The sequence below is a fragment of the Terrapene carolina genome, unplaced genomic scaffold, assembly GCF_002925995.2.
Source record: "Terrapene carolina triunguis isolate 2854851 unplaced genomic scaffold, T_m_triunguis-2.0 Scaffold95, whole genome shotgun sequence".
Taxonomy (NCBI): Eukaryota; Metazoa; Chordata; order Testudines; family Emydidae; genus Terrapene; species Terrapene triunguis.
Genome location: NW_020664446.1, coordinates 8486592 through 8509842, shown reverse-complemented (window position 1 = coordinate 8509842; position 23251 = coordinate 8486592). Strand labels below are relative to the sequence as shown.

Genomic DNA, 23251 nt, shown 5'->3' with positions numbered 1-23251 from the left:
TACATACATTACAGAATGCCTCGCGCATTCAATGAATTGTTTAGAAAGTATGCCAATCTATAATATCCATCTACAAATATATCTTTGCTTCAAAGTAGCAAATTCTGTGGTTACAAGTGTGCATATCTTGTATTGTATATAGTAAGAGAATGGGCTAAGTTGATCCAGAGTAACTCCACTGAAGCCTAGTGGATGATTTTGGTCAAACATGTCTTGTCAATGAAAAACCTGACACCTTAAAACAGTCCTTCTCTTCTATGTAGTCTTTCCTCACTGTTATAATGTCGTTGTATGCTATTGGTATATCATGCTTTATATACATTAATGAAATACAATTTCCGGCTGTTTAGTAAGATAATTAACTTTTAAAAAAAAAACTTCTAGCAAATAGCCTTATTGATCTTTTGAGGAAAGATGCTATGTAAATAAAGTACACAGGATTGGATATAGGGCTAGCTCTTACTTTCATCAGCTGTTCTTTTCTTCATTACTGAAATCTTGTATTTCACATAAACACATATCTTATCTTCTTTCATTCCATAATTATAATCTCTCAAGTAGAGAAACAAATTACAACATCCTAATCCAAATGATTTATTTAACCTAGACACAGTCTTGAAGTAGTATGTTGAATTTATTAGGAAGCCACCTTGCAAAGACCCTATAAACTATGACCACATTGGATAAAGGCTCAGTTTACTTTTGGATCATCTTTGTTCTGAGAATTTTTACAGTGGGAAGAGAAAGACTCATGCTTTATTCATTTTATTTGGAATACTATAGGTCTTAAACTGCTGTTGAACATTTATCTGGCAGCCTCACTCAGAGAGCCCAAAAGAAGTCAGACTCCAGGGTGAAGCGCCTAGAAAGTTCAAACTTGGCAGAAAGGTTAATTATTTGTGTCTATGTACTAACCATGTCACACTCTTCACTAATACTGACCAAGTGTGATATGATGAATTACTAGCTAAAATCTCCTGCATCAAAGCTGTAGCAATACTGAAGGAGCCTTCACCCATGTCAGTTTGGAGCTTATGGAAGAATTGATCCTGGGTGGGGCTGGGGAAGATAAATACACCCAAATAGAGTAATACAATTCATTTCAGGCAACTATTTCTTATAGTCTATTTTAATTACGGACATTCCATCTTAATAAAATACAAAATTGTTTATGGACCACAGCCTGGCTAATTAGTGAATAACTACATTCAACACTAAGTAAATCCCCTAAAGATTAAGAGAATAAACCTGAAATGTCAGATACACCTTGTCATATGAATTTTAGAATATAATTTTAAATAAGACAAAGACACCCAGCTAACTACAGGACATTATTATAATACATAGTCTCTGTGAATATATGACAGCACAATGGCACACTAACTGCTCCAAAGTAACCATTATGGTCTTGCATATCTATGTGATAAACCTCCCCATGTAGTAAATGATTAGAGCTGTTGTGCCCAGGCAACCATTATCGTCTACAATAGGAAGTCTCAGACATTTTTATAGGATGGACTACATCTTGGAGAGATGGTCTAGAAGACTTCTTTTTACTTTCTAAAACTATTTTTCTGCCATAAGCAACTGAACACCCAGCCTCCAGTAACTACATCAACCACTTATATAGAAAATACAGCATCATGTAACCAGCAAGCTGTCTACTAACAAGTGTTTTGTGGACCACATTTGGGGAACTGCTGATGTACAGCGTTAAACAATCCCCTTTTAGAAGAAATATCTTTTTAAAAAACCCCAAAAGACTGATGGCTTCTTCAGACTAATTATCAGCTACCTGCCAAATGTGGTACACTCCTGAAGTCTCTAAATATGCACTTTAATGAGAGTTTGTATTTGCTTCTAAATATGCACTTTGCATTACATGGCTTCTAGTGCACATAGACACATTATGGTACAGAAAGCAAATGTTTTCACCCCTCAGCTCAGAGAGAGCGGAGAAGCAATTGCTACTTATCCAATTTGACCCTCAGTTACAAGTAATCAAGTCAAATGGAAACTCTGTGCACATGGAAAGAGGACACGGGGAGGGGAACAAAAATTGTGTTGGACTTCAGGCCTTCAGATAGAGTGACTATGAACTGAAACCTGTCCATCAGAAAATAAGCCATTGTGGTTATGGTGTCAAGGTTTACTCCTATGAATGTTATACGCTGCGTCTGCTGTAACTTTGTTTTGTCTAAATTCAGTTTCAGGCCTAGATGAGAGAACAGCCGTCTGATAATGAAGATACTGCTGTAAACTTCATAGATTCCATAAGGCCAGAAGAGACTATAATGATCATCTAGTCTGATCGCTGATATAGCAGAAGCCATAGAACTTCCCCAAAATAATTCCTAGAGCAGATCTTTTAGAAAAACATCCAACCTCCATTTAAAAGTTGTCAGTGATGGAGAATTCACCACAGCCCTTGCTAAGGCTAAGTTGTTCCAATAGTTTCTCTCTCTGACGGTTACAAATTTACCCCTTATTTCCAGCCTCCAAATTCATCTAGCCTGAACTTCCAGCCACTGGACATTGCTATACCTTTCTCTGCTAGACCAAAGAGCCTATCATTAAATATTTGTTCTTCATTATAGACTGTAACTGATTCACCCATTAGTCGTCTCTGTCAAGCAAAATAGATTGAGCTCCTTGAGTCTATCATTGTAAAGCATGTTTTGTAATCCTTTAATTATTCTTGTGGCTCTTCACTTTATCAACATCCTTCTTAAATTGTTGATACCAGAACTGGCCAAAGTATTTCAGCAGCAGTCACACCAGTGCCAAATACAGAGGGAAAATAACCTCTACACTCCTGCTCAAGATTCCCCTGCTTATGCATCCAAGGATTGCATTTGCCCTTTTGGCCACAGCATCGGCCTGGGAGCTCATTTTCAGTGATTATCCATCACTACCCCCAGATCTTTTTCAGAGTCACTGCTTCCCAAGATTGAGTCCATCACAAGTATGGCCTACATTCTTTGTTCCTAGAGGTATACATTTATGAGTTTTAATATGGCTACTGTTTGCTTGAACTCCGCTCACCAAGTTTGCTCTGAATCAGTGACCTGTCCTCTTCATTACTTAAACACTCCTCCAGTTTGTGTGTCTGCAAACTTTTAGTGATGATTTTATGTTTTCTTCCACGTTATTAATAAACATGTTAAATAGGAGAAGGCCAAGAACCAATCCCTGCAGGACCACACTAGAAACACCCGCCACCCAATGATGATTCCCCATTTACAGTTACATCATGAGACCGGTCAGATAGCCAACTTTTAATCCATTTAACGAGTGTCACGTTAATTTAATAATTGTTCTACTTTTTAAATCAAAATGCTATGTGGTAGCAAGTCAAACGCCTTACAGAAGTTTAAGTATATTACATCAACACTATCACCTTTATCAACCAAACATATAAACTCATCAAAAAAAGATTGGGTTCCCACATTAGCCAATCATCCAGGCAAGGAAAAATTTGGACACGTGGGCAGCGCAGATAGGCCACTACTATCGCCAAGCATTTTGTAAAGACCCTTGGGGCTGATAGACCAAAGGGGAGCACTGTGTATGGTTAGTAGATATCTCCTGCCATAAAGCAACAGTACTTCTTGTGGCAAGGATGTATTGTCATGTGGAAGCATGCATCTTGCAAATTAAGGGCAGCATACCAATCTTCGCTCTTCAGGGAAGGGATAATGGAAACGAGGGTAACCATCTTGAACTGCTAGATCAAGTTCAACTTCCTGAGGTCTAAAAATTGGACATAGGCCACCAGACTTTTTGGAAATTTGGAAGTAACAGAAGTAGAATCCTTTCCCTCTGTGATGCCAGGAACCTCTTCTATCACTCCCAATTCCAGAAAATATTGTACTTCTATAAGCAACATGGTCTCGTGAGGTGGGTCCCCAAAGAGGGACAGGTAAGGTGGGTTGGAGAAGGAAGAGAGGTGTACTGGATAACATGACCTCTCCTTTATAGTGCTGAGCACCCACTTGTCTGATGTTATTTCATTCCAAACACTGTAAAAGAGCAATGGGGGTCTTCCAAAAGCTGGGATAAGGAGTAAGATTAGTATGCTGATCTCAAGGAGGCATTCAAAATGACTACTCAGAGGCTGTCAATGTTTGGTGAGAAGGGCCTGATTTAAGATTAAGCTATCTTGCAACGTCAAGAAGGCCTATATCATCTTAGTAGAGTCCTGGAATTTCTGATGAACATGTGATCTGTAGGAGGGCTGAGATCTAAAATGCTTCCCCTCTTTGAGCTTAGGATGTAAACCCCAAGAGATCTCAAAGTTGCCCGGGAGTCTTTCAGGGCATACATCGCATGGTCGGTCTTTTGAAAGAACAACTTAGACTCCTCAAGCGGCAAGTCCTTGATTGTATTTTGCTAATGCCTGCAGCCAAGAAGAATGTCTCATGGCAATGACAGTAGCCATGGACCATGAAGCCAAATCAGTTGTGTTTGACAAAAGGTGCCTTTTGCAGACAAGAGTAAAAAGCTGTTCCTTATCCGCCTCTGGCAGTTTGTCTGCAAACTGCTGTAAAATTAGCAGCCCTGTATTTGGAAAGGAGAGCTTGATAGTTAGCCACATTCATTTGCAGAGTATCTATGAGGTAAGCTTTCCTGCCATACATATCCAGTCTCTTCAGCTCTGTGTCTTTAGGAGTGGCTCTGGGATGCGATAGGTGGGAGCGGTCATTGGCAGCCATGGCCACCAATGAGTTGAGGACATGTGAAAAATAATGTAAATTCTATTGAGCAACTTGGTAGCATCTGTGTGATCTCTTAGCTGTATATGGTATAGAGGCTGGAGTCTGCCAACAGGGTTCTTGCCAGCTCCAGCAGGGCATTATTCATAGGAAGGGCAACCCTTCCTAGCTTGGAGGTTTGTAAAATATTGAGGCAGTTGTGCAGATTTTCTTGAATGAGCTCCACCTGTATTCCTAAAGAAGTGGCAACTCCTCTCACTAGATCTTCCGCAGGTGGACTCGGATAACAGCCTCATGTGGAGAGGAAGAATTTATGTGGACAGACATCCAGGGGTTCCTCCAGTATCTCACCATCCTCAATAGGGTCCAAACCCATGGGAAAGGAAACATTCAGCGGAGCTTGATAAGAGGTTTCTTGGCCTGGAGATTGGGGACCTTCCTTCTGATATGAGATTCTGATGGAGGTCTCAACTCTTTTGGAATGGGCCAAGACCAGTATGGCAAGAGGGATACTCTCCAGTTGAGTCCCCCACAATGTAGTGTACCATCTTGTGGCTTCTTTGTAGGAAGATCATTCAAAGTCCTTACAACCTGTGTCCCTGTCATGTCTATAAGTCGATCTGAAAAATCAGGATGGTGACATGTGCCCCTCAAGTTCCAAGTCTGAAGAGGAAAGTTAGAATGCCTCAGGAAACAGAGGGGCTGTTCCTGTATGTGAGGGTTTTGATGGGGAGCCACCCTCGGGTACGTATATAGTATAGGACAAGGAGATCTGAAGGCCAATGAGGTAATCACTACTCTCAGCATTGAAGCCAACTGCACTGACAACACCGATGACTTCAGTGGTGCTGATCACACTGGCAGAGCGGACCGTGCCTGATGAGTCGGGTATGGGGAAAACACTGGCAGTGCCAGAAGTGTCTGCATCGAGGGTGTTGGGTGCGTCAACTGTACTGACACCAGCATCAACTGTCCTGACTACATCAAGGGTGTTGATGGTGCCGAAGACTTTCTACCAATCAATATTGGAGCTGGATCCAGCAGTAATGGAGAACCTGGTAAATGGAGACACAAGATCCCTTGCAGACAAGAAGACTCAAGGAGATGAAGGCACTGAGAAATGCAAGTGCTGTACTATCAGTGCATGCAGCTCCAGTGGAGCTAGTAGTGCTGACAATGCCAGGATGATCTGGATTGGCTGTACAGATGAAGAAGGGCCTGGTAAAGATAAAGGCACCAGACTCAACAGCCTCCGAGGAGCCAGAGTCAACAGTGCTGCCTCTGACACAGCCAGTACATGTTTGTGTTTACAATGCTTTGAACTGGTACCAGAGGAATTACTGGAAGGCTGGCTTGGTGAAAACAGAGATTTTGAATGTTTATCAGCATTGGAAAGCTTTAGGGTGTTTTAAGGAGGTCAACTGTGAGGAGGAAGAGCAATGCTTTTCTTCTGGCTTGTACTTCGAGTTGTAGGCAGCTGGAGGGGTATTTTTGTTGGTTTGGAATCACTCAGCTTCTGTCACCTCACGTTCAGGATCCAGTTCTGATGCGGGATACAAGGTTTCCTTTATTAGGTGAACTTTTAGGTGGCAGGCCCTCTGCTTTTTTGTTCTAGTAGGAAAGGATGTACAAATTGTATATTTGTCCCTCACGTGTCCCTAGGTAGTTTAAGGGCTGTTTTGCCTGTCCATGACAACGGTAACCACCCTGAACATAGCACACTGCGTGAAACCTTTTTTTTTTTTTAAATAGTAAATCCTTAGATATCTACACAGAACACTAAACTAATTAACTAAAACACTAAACAACTATCTAAACTAGATATAAAGTTTTTCAGAAAACATTGGCTAACTGAAGCAAATAGCTATGGGAAGCTCTGACTCTCACCACAGGTGGTGGGAAGGAAGAGAGGGAGGTGGTGGAGATGCCCATTTTATGACACTGGCTCAATGCACTAAGAGAGCAGAGGCACACGTTTCCACCTGGTAATACTGGTGGCAGAAGTCTCCTAGTCAATTGTACTTGGCACTCATACACCTGAAGTGGAGTGTATACATGCACAATCACTCGTAGGAGAACTTGGGATTGGGAATAGACTTGATTAAGCACTAAATAGCCAGCAATTTGTGTAGCTGCACCAGTGTTAACGCTGAAGTATAAACAAGGGCAAGATGAGATTTACACCAATTGAGCCAATCAGAGTTTACTTCAAATACAGTGCAACTGAGCTGATCAGCACAACCCCTGCACATTCTTTTCTATATTGAGTGTCAGCACTGATGCAGCAACAACGATTGCTGGCCACTAATTGTGGAAATGAGGCTATTCTGGAATGTAGACAAGGCATACATGATCATACTCAAGTGTTTCTGAAATACGTAATAGGTTAGTGTCTTTTTTCCTTTAAAAAAAAAAAGTTACGTCAGCCTTAAGATCATACGTTGCAACAACACCAGAGCCTCCATATCACCCCACAAGATTGATATATTATTCTACTGCAAAAAGTGAATAAATACACCACTGGAATACTGAAACAAAGCTAGAGAAAGAGTCTGTAAACCAATGCTGCAGAAAACCAAGAACTGAGAGGCATCCAGCTGTAAGTGACTTAATCTACTGAACAATGCTTACAAAAATGACATCATTTTAGGCTCACAGGCCAAGATATTTAACTAAAACAAATATTTAAGCTAATTCCACTTTTAGTAAAGTTAAACACAAACTTTTCTCCACACACAGCTATTGGCCAGTAGTAAAAACACAAATCCTCATTTTATGAAAATTGCATAACTGTTGCTGATAAACCAGTTTTGACAAAAGGAAACACAAAAAGCTGTATGTTTGTAAAACTGCCTTTCTAAATATCAACATTTGCTAAGGAGGTCATCGCTAGTAGCGACATGTCAATAGGTATGGAGGAAAAAAGCCTAAGAATACAGACTAACAGCTTATTTAATGGAAAGCTTTAAGGCTTATGACAATACCTTGGAAAAAAGTCATTTTTTAAACAATTATTTTTCATTCACCACATTCTGTCAATTATAAGACTGAATAAGCGAGACTGGGTTATAGGTTGAAAAAACAATCCCCAGTCCAATATCATAGCACTGTGCTATTGCATATTAAGCTGCAGTTTCTTTTCTACTGATACAGATTTGTTTTGTAAGTACTGTAATCAAACATAAAATAATTGCTTCCCAGACAGTAAAACCACTAAGCAATTTTTAAATCAAAATATAGTGTGGTGGTAATACACATGGGTCCATTTTTCACCCAATTTAGATAATTATCATAATGTTCGTTAAACATGATACACATTTAAAATGTAAATATTTTCTTCAAAGGCCAAAATTAAGCAATCAGCCATGTTAACAAGTTAACGTGTTCCAGCCTAGAGCTCTGAATCAGCATTTTCTACATACATTGCACTGTTATTTAGAAATGGTTGGAAACAATGTTCAGTATGCAAGAGGTGAGGTTCTTACCCATGAAAGCTTATGCTCCCAATACTTCTGTTAGTCTTAAAGGTGCCACAGGACCCTCTGTTGCTTTTTACAGATTCAGACTAACACGGCTACCCCTCTGATACTTGAATGTTCAGTATGTAAACAAGGAATTGCTGCAACTAAGTTATCCTTTATATTTGCTTATTAAGAGTTTCTCTTCATGGTTTCATAATTACATGAATAAGAGAACACACATCTGTGTTACTAACCTTGAACAAGCCACTAGTATTTACCCGAAAAAGCATCAACAATTTTCTGTTTGGTGAAAATCCAGAACTTTTCCCCACTATAACAAGCACAGCTCACGTCTGCATAATTCCACCTTGAAATAACAGCCTAGTTTTTCTGACCCCCAAGTCAATGAGAAGCTTTACATTAATGTCATCCTCCTCCTTTTGCCTAGCATGAAATTGCTTTATCTCATAGACCAGGAATCTGACAGTGAACGTGATATGGAAGTTTATCTGCTGCCAGAAAACTGTTTCCACGATAGGGTTTTGGAAAGAGGAGGGGGAAAAACACTCTTCAACACTCTCCAGATGCTAGAAAGAAGAGTAATATCAATGTTTGATTAATTTAAAACCATGAGACGTGCCTCCAAAAGGTAAGGGAGAAAAGTAAGAACACCCTTACAGTTTAGTGAAAAAGCACCGACAGACACAAATTCATCTTCTATATTATAATCCCTACAACCACAAAGAGAACATACTGGAAATGAATGGGGATGTATAAATCTGATAGTTCTTTGCCTAAAATGTAGCCTGCCTTTGGAGAAGCCCTCCCTGATTTCCAAGAATTTAAAGGAAGGCACCCCATTCTTCTATCACTCTTCTGGTTCAGTAAGTCCCAACATGAAGCAGCTTATAGAAGATTCCAGGACAATACATTTGGACCATTTCATCTTAGCAATCTCCTCCTCCTCCCCCCTTCCTGTTTTCTCAGAGGGGATACATCTTGTTTTTGAACAGACGCTTTAGCTATAATGAGGAACAAGTGGACACTGGCCATATTAAAAATGGAATACCCTATTGAGTTCTCAAACCTGGACCTGTTGTTCCCTGAACCTTTCAGTCTGACATTCCTTGAAGGAAGGACAATTGCTAGAAGAGTCCCACTCTCTCTTGTAGTAGGAATTTGGAATCAGGTTGGGAATCAAACTGGTGGGTTCTTTAAAAAAAGTGACCCATCCTGCCTCTAAAGTGGTTCCTTCAATTAGTAATAAAAACATTAAAGTGTTTCCTCTGAAGCTTTTCTGATGTGTTGTCTAATTAAAGGCTTCCTCCTTTCTACATAAAATTGGGGTATTGAGGATGCAAAATATACATTTTCCAATTTTTCACATTCCTAATAGAGTAAAATCAGTTTACACATTAATCAGTGTTGTATTTTAAAAAAGGGGGCATTTCTTATTTATTGCACATAATGGAGAAATGATTAAATGCATTCTTAACAATGCCTATACTGCTTTTGTTTTTTTGTTTCTACGGTGTATGTGAATGTCATTCTTGCACAATATACACCCCAAATTATATTTCAGTTGTGTCTGCAACCCAATATTTAACTACTATTTACATTTACATCTGGGCAGAGCTCCAATCCTTTGACATAGTTTGTTATAGTAAATAGTACAGTTCAACACATAAGCACAATCAGCACAGAAAACTGGGTGGATGGACGAGAGATATAAAATCATTTCCATGCACACCACAGGAAACGGCTGTGATCGCTCTAGCAAATATGGGCTACGTTACAGAATAATTTCTTCAGCTGAACAGGAAACTAATATAATAAGTGAAAATACTGGTCTCTCCTTTTCCATAGAAGATCTCACCACAAAAACAGTTTGTCCTTACAGCTTTGTAACAATTCCATCTTTTCAAACTACAAAGAAGAAATTGTATGAACACAGGATGTAACTATGGTGAGAAAAGAATTATTATCTGTAATGGCATTTCAGAGTAACGACCCAGAACGGAAGATTTATACTCTATCCTCTTGACCAAAAGGTAGCAGTACAAAAAGGGTTTTGTCTTTCTCTGAATCCATCTTCCTGCTCACCACCTAAGTTCCTAAGATGAGTCTTATTACATCAACATATTTAAAAAAATTCCTCCTCTCTTTTAAAGGGCCTGTCAAGGCTGTATCCCCACTTTGAACTTTAGGGTACAAATGTAGGGGCCTGCATGAGGACTCCTAAGCTTAACTACCAGCTTAGTTCTGGTCCGCTGCCACCATCCCAAAGCTAATTCCCTTCCCTGGGTAGCCTTGAGAGACCTTCACCAATTCCCTGGTGAATACAGATCCACACTCCTTGGATCTTAAAACAAGGAGAAATTGACCCTTCTCCCCTCCTTCCTTTCACCAACTCCTGGTGAATACAGATCCAAACCCCCTTGGATCTTAAAACAAAGAGAAATCAATCAGGTTCTTAAAAAGAAGGCTTTTAATTAAAGAAAAAGGTAAAAATCATCTCTAAAATCAGTATGGAAAATAACTTTACAGGGTAATCAAACTTAAAGAGCTCAGAGGACCCCCCTCTGTCTTAGGTTCAAAGTACATGAAACAAAGATAAACGCTCTGGTAAAAGGTACATTTACAAGTTGAGAAAACAAAGTAAATCTAAGACGCCTTGCCTGGCTTTTTACTTACAAGTTTGAAATAGGAGAGACTTGTTTAGAAAGATGGGGAGAACCTGGATTGATGTCTGGTCCCTCTCAGTCCCAAGAGCGAACAACCCCTTAAACAAAGGACACAAAACAAAAGCCTTTCCCCCCCCAAGATTTGAAAGTATCTTGTCCCCTTATTGGTCCTTAGGGTCAGGTGTCAGCCAGGTTACCTGAGCTTCTTAACCCTTTACAGGTAAAAGGATTTGGAGTCTCTGTACACAGGAGAGCTGTTACCCTTCCCTTTATAGTTATGACAGGGCCAATTCATTATCAGACTAAGTCACACAGTCTCCCACACTGCCAGTTTTACTGGTGGAAAAGACTCCCAAAATAACCAGTGTGGACAACATGGGAGATTTCTGCAACATTACCTAGACCTGGAAACTCTCTTGCACTATCTACATTAAAGAGCAATTTGTATCAGAATTATTTTTTTTTTTTTTAAGTCTGCGCCTGTTTGCTTCAACAATCACATGTCCCTCAAGAGGTCAATTGGAAATTGAAGTGCCCATACGGTTAGAGCTTTGGGATAGGGTATGCTGAAATGACTGGGGATTCTGGGGAAGTCGATACTAGTTACAGGGCCTAGGTAGTCGAACCATGGAGTCTCAGCTCTCATAAGAGGGTGTTTGAAAGAAAATCTGGACCCATGGAAAAGAAGCCCTTGAGGAATTCCACCATGATTTCAATAATTTCCATCCTACCATCAACCTCAGCCTAGATCAATCCACACAAGCGGTCCATTTCCTGGACACTACTGTGCTAATAAGCGATGGTCACATAAATACCACCCTGTACCGGAAACCTACTGACCACTACACTTACCTACATGCCTCCAGCTTCCATCCAGGACACACCACACGATCCATTGTCTACAGCCAAGCTCTAAGATATAACCGCATTTGCTCCAATCCCTCAGATAGAGACAAGCACCTACAAGATCTCTATCAAGCATTCTTAAAACTACAATACCCACCTGCTGAAGTGAAAAAACAGATTGACAGAGCCAGACGAGTACCCAGAAGTCACCTCCTACAAGACAGGGCCAACAAAGAAAATAACAGAACACCACTAGCTGTCACCTTCAGCCCCCAACTAAAACCTCTCCAGCGCATCATTAGAGATCTACAACCTATCCTGAAAGATGATCCTTTAATCTCACAGATCTTGGGAGACAGACCTGTCCTTGCTTACAGACAACCCCCCAACCTAAAGCAAATACTCACCAGCAACCACACAGCACTGAACAAAAACACTGACCCAGGAACCTATCCTTGTAACAAAGCCCGATGCCAACTCTGTCCACATATCTATTCAAGTGACACCATCATAGGGCCTAATCACATCAGCCATACCATCAGGGGCTCGTTCACCTGCACATCTACCAATGTGATATATGCCATCATGTGCCAACAATGCCCCTCTGCCATGTACATTGGCCAAACCGGACAGTCTCTACGCAAAAGAATTAATGGACACAAATCTGACATCAGGAATCATAATACTCAAAAACCAGTGGGAGAACACTTTAACCTGTCTGGCCATTCTATGACAGACCTGCGGGTGGCTATCTTAAAACAGAAAAACTTCAAAAACAGACTCCAACGAGAGACTGCTGAGCTGGAATTGATATGCAAACTAGACACAATCAACTCAGGGCTAAATAGGGATTGGGAATGGCTGAGCCATTACAAACATTGAATCTATCTCCCCTTGTAAGTATTCTCACACTTGCTTCTTATCAAACTGTCTGTACTTGGCTACCTTGATTATCACTTCAAAAGTTTTTTTTTCTCTTACTTAATTGGCCTCTCAGAGTTGGTAAGACAACTCCCACCTGTTCATGCTCTCTGTATGTGGGTGTATATATATCTCCTCGATATTTGTTTCACTCAATATGCATCCGAAGAAGTGGGTTGTAGCCCACGAAAGCTTATACTCTAATAAATTTGTTAGTCTCTAAGGTGCCACAAGTACTCCTGTTCTTTTTGAAAGAAAATCTGCACCTGAGACTGTGCATTAAAAACCCAAAACCAGAGGCAGTGCCTGGACTCTGCACCGATGTAAAGCACAAGGTCCAGTGTGTTGGGATCCAAACAGAGCGGCCTGGTATGTGTCCAAAAGGAGGAGCTCCACTGAAGCTATGACAGCCATCTTTGGAAGGAAGGCATGTCCATTGTCTCAATGCCGATACCACCACAACTACTTTTCTGTTATGATCTTCAAGGTGGAGAAAAATACTAACGGCAGGGTACAACCAAAAAAACCTCAGAAACTCATGAGTACACCAATCTATTAGCACCTATAGAAAGTATTCAGCCTAGAGGAACTTTCTGGCATTGGTGAACTGTGAAAATACTTAGGCAATTGTTCTTGCCAACTCCATTTTCATCTTTTCCTTCACAAGAGATTCATGTAGCAATTTTAAATCTATAATTGGGAGCATTTATTAAGCTCCAAGGTGTGCTTGATTATATACAAGGTACATTATGAGACTCACCACTCTAAAAGTTTATAATCTAATGAAAATAATCACTTTGACATAAGTGGGATAATAAACTAGAGTAGACTCCTGAGACTTTTGGACAAAGGGCCCACTGACACTGCTTCAAAGGTAGTTTAAGGCTGCTGAATTCTCCTTTCTATGGACTGTAGAAAAAAAAATCAGGAAAGAAAGCGTGTAGGAAAGATATTGCAGTTTGTGGGATGTGAATAGTCAGACATTGAATTCTATTGAATTGGGTTGAGAAACTATGGATAATACTCTGTTTAGTCCCAATTCTTGACAATTTCTTCTGAAATCATGTAATAAATCTAGACAACACAGGCCCAAATGATCTTCCAGGTTATCACTCTGCTATGCAATTTGCCCACTGCCTGTTCCAAACAGAACAGAACAAAAGGTTGACTCAATCTGCTCTCCCACCACATTTGAAATTAGAGGAGATATTCTGGACTGGGCTTATTGAATGAACTGGAGAAATCCTCTTGGCTTTTTTGGGGGGTGTGCATTGCCAGTTTTGCCTCCCAAGTGAACTCTACTCTTACATTTTATGGTACAGGACCATCTGGTCCATGCCTTCAGAGACCCTCAGTGGGTTTAGATTCCAGACTCGCTTTTATTAAGTTTCCTCAGATGCTGAAACATCATTTACTTCTTGTGAGGCACTGAATGAATACCCTGAAAAGTCTATGAGCCCATAGCATGAAAGAAAATAAATATTAGAAAAAAAGTTAAACAACAAAATGAGATGGCACAAATATGCATATAGTTCTTGGGCTCCCTAACCTATCATACCAGAATAAATAAAGAAAATACAATGTTCACTTTTCACCCTCAGGCTATCAGAGACCTTGTCTATCCTCTATCACCGCAGCATGTCAAAGGTTTCCCTCTAGTATCAAGTGACCTGCCATGTGTCTACCTCTGGCTATCCCAAACAATAAGGTATTCCCTACCCTTTCTCCTCTAATGTCAAGTTTAAACACCTTGTATGAACCTACTAGTTGTGGAGTTGCAGATAGTATTCTCTTTGGGAATACTGAGGTTTGCCCATCTAATTTGTTTTAGAAAGTAGATTAATCTCTACCCTGTTCCATTACAATACCTGAAGAACAGTTCTCATTTCATTTACCATTGTATGGAACACAGTTTCCCTACATTAATAAGTTGGGTGCCTGTAAGTTTTAAGAGCTCTTTTCAAACTTGCTTGAATATCAAATATTATAGCCTATCTTTGCTCATATTGTAATGGTCACCTTTCCTCGCAGAGGGTTACTATTAGTTTTTCCCCTTAAACTGTTAAAAGATATTCTTATCCGCTTTCCATTTACAGCCCCAAAGATATAATAAACTGAAAATATAAAGAATAAACGGTTATCAGCAATTCTAAGCAATGTAAAGTATGTAGTCTCTCACAGGCATTCCACACGTAGCTTTGTGAAATTTCCCAAAAGAAACAGTCTCTACACTACAGAAAAGAGAAACTGACTTAAATTTTCTAACCCATGAACCAGGGAGAAAGCCATAGTGAACTCCTTCACTTGATTACGGATACTATCTCTACAGCAGACAGAAAAGAATTACTAATATTGAGCTATATTATGCAAAAAACGATTAATCACACAGGAGAGAGACTAACCCTACATTTTCTCCTTTTCAAACTTTTCAGCTGGACAGTGTTTTTTTAAATGGCTGGAAAAGGGAAAAGCTTGTAGTTTGGAGCCAGACACATGTTACTTATCAATGCTTCAATTGCAGGGCAAGTAGGAAAGGCCATGTCTGGTCTTCCTCTGCAATATGGGAAATCTCTTTAGAAGTCTTTTTGAGGGACTAGCATGGGAGGCAGAATTGTCAGGAAAATAATCTGACAGGGTTTTGCACCGTTAGGGACAGTCTCCTGGGGCAAAAAGCCTCTGGAGCAATACCTTTCCTCCACATTAGGCAAGGACACAGAAACCTCTCCACCAGCAATGGAAAAATTCAGATGAAGGGGTTGAGGTTCACTTGCATCTTTCTTTTCAGTGATGTAATAATTCCTTTATATGATCTCCTGCCAGCTTCTTATCTTACCGGGAGGCTGTGCAAGAGGTAATTTCCAGAGTGAATTGAAGGGAGTTAGTGCTGGGAATCAGAGGCCCTTAAATTCTAAGGAAAAGGACTTGCATTTCAGACAACCTCAGGCATCTCAGAAGGTTTGAATTTATCAAGAAAAGTGGAAAAGACAGCAGGAATTACTTCAAAACAGAGTCAATATACTTCTATTGCTTCCAGAAGTGGAAAAGCATATTATTGATAGTGGGTTTGACGCTTTCCCCACCTCTGGGGAAGATTTTCTCCTCTGACTTCTTAAGTCTACACAAGTGACTTACAAGGAAATCTTTGCATAACCTCTAGCCTCGGTGAAGACACCCACCAAGAGATCAGGAGTCTGGGCATAGTCCATACATATAAGTGCCATAAGATTGTCTGCCTTTTCTTATGGATTTCCTGTACGTTGGAGAAACTGTTCCAGAGAGAGAAACACCTTTTGATGAGGGGGGGAAAAAAATCAAAAGGCAGGAACAAAGTATTAATACTGCTACTCTCCACACTGTAGCAAGAACTGAGATCTAAGAGGTGGAAAGCAGGAAAATGGGGAAATTATGCAGATGTCAAATCCTGTTTTAGCAATGGTATAGAAGCTTGTTAATTAAGGAGACTCTAAGCTCAAGATTACTAAATAATGAAGAGAAATAGTGGGGATTGGGAGTTCCCTACCACCCCCACCCCAAACATATGGAAAAAAACCTTTGGTTTGATGTCACTTTAGCAGGAAAGAAACATACATCCTAAAACATAACTAATCCAAATACCCAACTCACTTCAGATATACCAGTTGTACTGGAGTTGAAGGCTGGTCACCAAAATAAATCTCATGGAAACCAATTACTCATGCTAGACAAAATTATTTATATGTAAATAAGGTTCTTTTACATACATACATGATGCTGCTGTTGTATGATCTGCATCAACAATCTGTATAGCTGAGATCTAAATACTTATCCAAAACTATTACATACAGCATGAAGCTCAACAATCATGCCTCTCTTATCATTACTAAGTCACAATTTCAGGTATTCTTACTGAAGGAGTTTTTTTGTTTTGTTTTTTTTGTTTTGTTTCTTAAAGAGCTTTCATCACTATTTGATTTCATTAAAAAGTACCAATAGTCATCCATCATCCAAGAACATTTTTTAATAATTAAAATTATGAGTTTTACAATCTCTCCATGAACTGGCATGGTACTCCATAGGAGACAAAGCTTAGGAAGGACAGGTAAGTCACTGCATACAGATTTGCATTCTATGCACAGAAGCATATGATAAGCTGCCCAGAGGAGCTTACATTCTAAATTAAAAACATAACATAGCAAGTGATGGCAGGAAAGAGTTGGGGATGGGGAGGACAAATCACAGCAAGTTAAAAATGTTGTGTCACATGAGTTTCTTTTGGTTTAAGGAAGGTGAATAAAATCAGGCCCAAGAGCACTGGAGCTGAGGTTAGCAAAAGAATGGTAACTAAAAGCAGAGAGTTTGGGAAAGTAGGGGGAATTTTGAGAACGAAGACATGTGGCAACCAAAAGCTGTTCAAGGCACAAGTGACTGAGAAACAAAGCAAGAGTAGTGGGCCAAGAGTACGGATGTAGATAGGCCCTACAGCAAGATATAGTCTAAAGTAGTTGGTTTACCAGCACATTAGGCATCAGGACATAAGACAGATAATGAAGTGTTTTGGCTTATTTCAACTAGGACAGTGATATCCAACCTTTTTACACCCAAGATCACTTTTTGAATCTAAGGGCAACCCAGGATCTACCCTGCCCCTTCCCCAAAGCCCTGCCCCACTCACCCTCCTCCCCCCCAAAATCTCTCAGTCACTCGCTCTCCCTCACTCACTTTCACCAGGCTGGGGCAGGGGGTTGGGGTTCGGGAGGGGGTGCGGGCTCTAGGCTGGGGTCGAGGGGTTCACACTGTGGGAGGTGGCTCGGGGTGCAAGCTCTAGGAGGGAGTTTGGGTGCAAGAGGGGGCTATGGGCTGGGGAGGTGGGTTGGGGTGGAGGGGGTACAGGGTGCTGGGTCTGGAAGGGGATTCAGGGCTGGGGGTTGGGGTGCAGGAGGGGATACGGGGTGCTGGGTCTGGAAGGGGATTCAGGGCTGGGGGTTCAGGATAGGTACAGGGTGCTGGCTACAGGAGGGGGCTCAGGGATGGGGGTTGGGGTGTGGCCTCCCACCGGGCAGCACTTACCTCCAGCGGCTCCTGGTCGGCAGTGGGTGCAGTGAGGCTAAGGCAGGCTTCCTGCCTACCCCAGCCCCGCACCACTCCTGGAAGGGGACAACGCGTCCCAGCAGCCCCTGGGGGGGGGGGGCGCGGCGGCAGGAGGTACATGGCTCCGCGTGCTGCCCCTCTCTACAAGCACCATCCCCGTAGCTCTCCCAGTCAATGGGAGCTGTGGGGGCAGTGCTTGAAGGCAGGAACAGTGTGCGGAGGGAGACACACACACACACACCCCCCACTGGGGCCACGCTGGCCGCTTCCGGGAGCGGCATGGGGCTGGGGTAGGCAGGGAGTCTGCCTTAGCAGCAGCCATACTGTGCCGCCGGAGATCGCGATCGACTGGGAGATCCTCTAGGATCAACCAGTCGATCACGATTGAATGGTTGGTGACCACTGATCTAGGGCATCTAAAATTAGAAGCACCTTCAGTGGAAACAAGGTTTTAGGGAAAGGAAGAGTCACTATCCACTACACTGCTGGAGTATTTGCTGCCTACTGGCCTGAAGATGAAAACCCATGACATACCACCTCCCTAGATGTACCCACAGGGCAACTTTCCAGGAGGCAGCAAATCAGGCTATGAGGGGATGAAGGTATGAATGACAACAGCCACCTTGTATCTAAAACACAGGCAACTGCTCAGGTTCCGCTGCCTAAAGACTCTCTTGGAAAAGAACGTAAGATGAATACAATGGATAGCAGAATTTAACACATTGTAAAGCTGACTATAATAATTATTTCAATTTAGCAAAGTGACACATCATGGTCAAAACACTTACTAAGTGTTCTCTGGCACTTAAGCTCTATGACTTATGTTACCCACTTGTAAAAATAGGATAATACTTTCCTATTAAGTGTGGTGTTGTGAGGTTTAATTATTGTTTATATAGCACAGTGAGAGCCTCAAATATAAAAAGGTGCCATAAGAATATTATATGGTATGTTTAGATCATCTAGTCCATCTTCAGACAATGCAAGATTGCTTCCTACCATAGTATTTTATTATATAACAAGAGAATATGAGTGCGTTCGATAGGCAGAGGCATAAAATATATCACATTGTCACTTTAAAGCAATTTTAATAATTTTTCAGGTGTTTAAAATAAATCTCCATCATTTTTAGCCAATACTGTCAAGACCATCATTATATTAAACTGCCTCCAAGAATACATTGCTATAGAATTTAAAACATTTAATTACCTGGGATGTTTTTCACAATTCTCCTTGCTCTATTAATGTAGTTAACCTGTAAAGTGAAACAAAAAGATCATCGTCTCCTGAGAGGGTTTCTGTATTGTTGGAACTGTGTTGTGTCACCTTTCAGCATACTTACTTATAAACATGTATCTAAAAACAGCAAGTCTATCGAAAGGTTTCTTGAACTCTTCAAAATATTTACATAAAAACTCACTATGAAATTTGAGAAGATGTATGTAGATTTAGAAGAATGAATGAACAATATATTATACATAGAACCCTGCACGGATACAAAATCCGTATCCGCATCCAATCCGCAATCCGTAAACATGGTCCGTGGATATCAGCATCCGCAGATACAGATATCCGCAGATTTGCAAGGCTCTAATTATACTGCATCAGTCATGGAAAAGGGGAACCCTTAAAATGGGGGAAAGTTGATAAATATCCAGTCAGGAATGTGTTAGTACATGAATCCTGCCATTTTGCCAAATTCTCACAATTCTGAATCCAAAATTCAATAAAAATATTAGATACTTAAAAGTATCACTACCATTTTAAGTAAGTATGATCCATACTCTTCTTTCAGCACAACAAAAAAGAAGTAGCCCTGCTGCCTCTGAGATGTAGCTGAGTGAGCAGACCATAATTTGGGTGGGGAGCAAGAGAAAGAGGAACATTTCTCTTTGAAATCTGTCCACTTCGTAAGTACTGTACTAGTGTCAAAGTTCATAAAGAAACTTCTGCCTCTTTTCAACCCAGCCCTTCAAGGCAGCCAGGATGCTATTAAGTTCCCCTTTGCCTCCAATTAACCTTTTCATGTGAAAGTGAAATACCTAAATAAAATGTATGAAAAAAAGTACCCCCAAAAATCCCTGTTTCTCTATCATCTTTGTTCTCTCTGGCATGAACTATTTTCCACAGTAAAAATCTCTTCTTCTGTATGCAACATATAGGGGGCAAAAAAAACCAAAGAGTACTTCTACCATTTTCCCAACAAATCAAAACCATTCTTCACATTCTGAAGTCATGCCATATATAACAGATTGCAATGGAGATGGGGGGCGGAGGGTGGGTGTGGAGAGGAGAGGAGAGGAGAGGAGGGGGAAGGAAAAGAAAAACAAACCAAAAACCCCACAAGACAGCAAGAGCACATCTATAGGACTCAAACTTAGCAATAAAGTCATAGATTCATAATATGAATGTAAGAGTTTACCATTATGAAACCAGTATGCTCTGTTTGTACAAGGCAATCCGGACATATACATTTCCCATTAACCATGGAATTTTTATTCATAAGGCTGACACAGCCTATTCCAGCCATCACCAGTTCTTCCTTCTTACTGTTTCACAAATTGGCTCGAGTACTCTCAGAATATATATATTTTTTTAAATCTCTACAATGGTATGCTACACATATTTATTGCGTCACTGTTTTTCAACTGTATTAGACAGCCCTAACCCCACCATTACTACTTCTAAAATTATTAGAGAACACTGGACTGACCAAGTTGTATTAAGAGTTGGTCTTCCAGGAAAGCAAAATTTAAATATATAAAAAACCCATGTACACAGAGTCAGGTAAAGCTTACTATTAACATGTTATTACAAGAACATAATATTTATTTTTAAAAAAGGACATGTGATTAAATAATTATGAAATTCAATTATTCCGTGTGTAATCAAATATGTTTTCCCCAATTATTCAGTTGGACAAAACCAATTCGTCGCTCTCAGTCACCTGCATACTTAATGACACGGCAAGATACTGAACAAATAAATGAAGTTTTTTTTGTAACATGTTTATATATTGGGACTGACAGCATATCTCATAGCAATAGTCATTTTAAAACTTCATCTATTCTCTTTCTACTTGTAAGACTGACAAGTGAGAAATGTAATGCTAAAAAGAGCAGTCTATATTATAGGAAATTGTATGAAGACTATCAGGTCGCCGTCTATCCTAGGCGGGAGTATAATTCACTCTTCTCTAATCCCTTCACATTGCCAAAGACATAACAGAGTGCTACTTCAATGTATAGTTACTCACCTGCTTCTAAATTCAGACCTCATTTACAGTGGGGGGGACTTCATCAATTGTTGGCCAGCCATTGGTGTGGCTGCATCAGGGCAAGCCCCCAGAGCAGACGGGCAAAGCCACTATAAGATGCAGTTTCTATTGATACAGCTTACTGTGGTTTCTATGTTTGTTCAATAAATATCTGTTTTGTATTTGGAATGAGGCAGAATGATGTATTCCTCTCATGCCAGGATAATGAAGTACTCTCGCTAGTCCATTAGTAACTGAGGATATAAAATACCTACTAGTGATAAACTTTTAAAAACATTTTTAAAATCAGGCCTGGATAACTTGTACCCAAGAGTCCTAAAAGAGTTTGAAGAGGAGATCTCTGGCCTATTGATGTTAAATTTTAATAAGTTTTAGAATACTAAGGAAATTCTAGAAGACTGGAAGACTCCTAATGTGGCAATCTTCATAAAAGGGCAAGCAGCATGATCTAAGTAACTATAGGCCAGTTAGCCTAGCATCAATCATGGACAAAATAATAGGAAAACTGATATGTGATTCAACTAATAAAGAATATAATTAATGCCAGTCAACGTGGTTTTACAGAAAATAGGTCTCGTCAAATAAGCCTGATTTCATTCTTGGCTAACTGACAGATCTCAAAAAGTAGTAGTCAATAGGGAACCATCAGCATCAGCAAGTGTGGGTGTTTCTATTGGGATTCCACAGAGATCGGTACTAGGCTCAGTCCTATTCAACATTTTAATCAATGATCTGGAAGTAAATATAAAAATCACTGGTGGTAAAATTTGCACGTGACACAAAGTTTGACATAGTTGTAAATAATTATGAAGCCAGGACAGTCACCTAGAAATCAGGTTCACTTGGTAAGTGGGGTCCATTCCAACAAAATGTGTTTTAATATAGTCAAATAAAAAAATACACATCAAACTAAGAATGCAGGCCCTTCCTGCAGAATGGGGAGATTGTCTTGGAGAACAGTGACTCTGAAAAGAATTTAAGGATCACAGCAGACAAGCAACTGAATATGAGCTTTCAGTGCAATACTGTGGCAAAAAAGGCTAATATGAGCCTTGGATACATAGACAAGGGACTAGTGAGTAAGAGTAGGGAGATTTGGGAAAGGATTTTGAAAATCTGGAGAGGGTACAGGAAAGAGCCATAAAAAAGATTCAAGGTCTGAAGAAATTGTGAGATAAGACCTAAGTTTAAGCAAATATCTTTAAATATTTTCATTTTCTCTTAAGAAAGCCACTGACTTTTGGCAGAATTATGATATTTTCTCCACATTCACTGGATCACCAGTGGACTTAACACCTAAACTTGGATGCACATTTAAATATCAGCTGATTTGTGAAAGACACCATCCACATCAAAGTTGGGCAAGAAACGTCAGACTTTCATCCAAAACTCATACACATCATTCTAATAGGAGTGGATTTAAGAATTCATTATTGAAAATTAGCACAGTGTGGAAATGAAAATAAGCCTGTAAGTGAAATTTTTTATGAAGTACTTCACTCAATGGCAAGAAAGGATTTGTTGGTCAAAGAGCCTGTTCCTCCTGATGAATAATATTTATGCAACAGAGGTTGCTATTCTAGTGACCTCTCCCATAAAAACTGGGCAAAGCAACACTGACTAGTTCTCTAGAGTTTCATTTAGCAACCATGATGAGTTGTCATGATGCCAGATATTCAGGGGCACAAGAGAAACATTCAGGGGGAGAGGAGAAATCCTACAGCCACTGGTATTTAATGGCTGATCAGTATAAAGAGAGACATTACCTCTGGTTTGATTCCTGACATTGGGTTACAAAATCAAAGATAAAACCTGTAGATATTACAGAATTCTGAGTTTCAAAGTAATGAGCTAAAAACTAATTTCTTCTTTTTTACAAACAAAAACATCAAAGGATTGTGCAATTGAGAAGAACCCTTGAGGAAACAATTGGAAATTTTTACAACATGGTATTTCCTTATACCACTGACCACAGAAATGCAAACAACTGCACCAAGGAGAGATTTCTTCATTGGAAACAACTGACAACAACCCAACAAGGTTCCATCCTCTTCCACTCCTAGCCCCGCAACATACAGAATGTATGATAGAATAGGATACAGAAGTGTTGTACCATCAAGGCCACAAGATTTCCTTAAACAAATCAGTAGCTGATAGACTTACAAACTCACAAAAACACCCCATCACCATACCCTGGGGTTTTTAAGAAGGAGGAAAGTAGCTAGAACTTGCCTATATTTAATTACTGGAGAAGTTAATCTAATAGTTTTGCAACATTTA

At 40.2% G+C, this 23251-nt stretch overlaps 1 protein-coding gene across 8 annotated transcripts in view; it reads right to left on the bottom strand.

Moving 5' to 3' along the window:
- Positions 1-23251, bottom strand: part of ADD3 (adducin 3) — a 154600-nt gene that overhangs the window by 78422 nt on the left and 52927 nt on the right. For 6 of the 8 annotated variants that reach the window (XM_024204653.2, XM_024204662.2, XM_024204654.2 and 3 more), the window contains exon 2: positions 18904-18949. The exons of the other annotated variants lie outside the window; for them this stretch is intronic. The gene's annotated coding sequence lies outside the window, so the exon portion shown is untranslated. The remainder of the gene's footprint in view (positions 1-18903; positions 18950-23251) is intronic. 8 annotated transcript variants of the gene reach the window in all.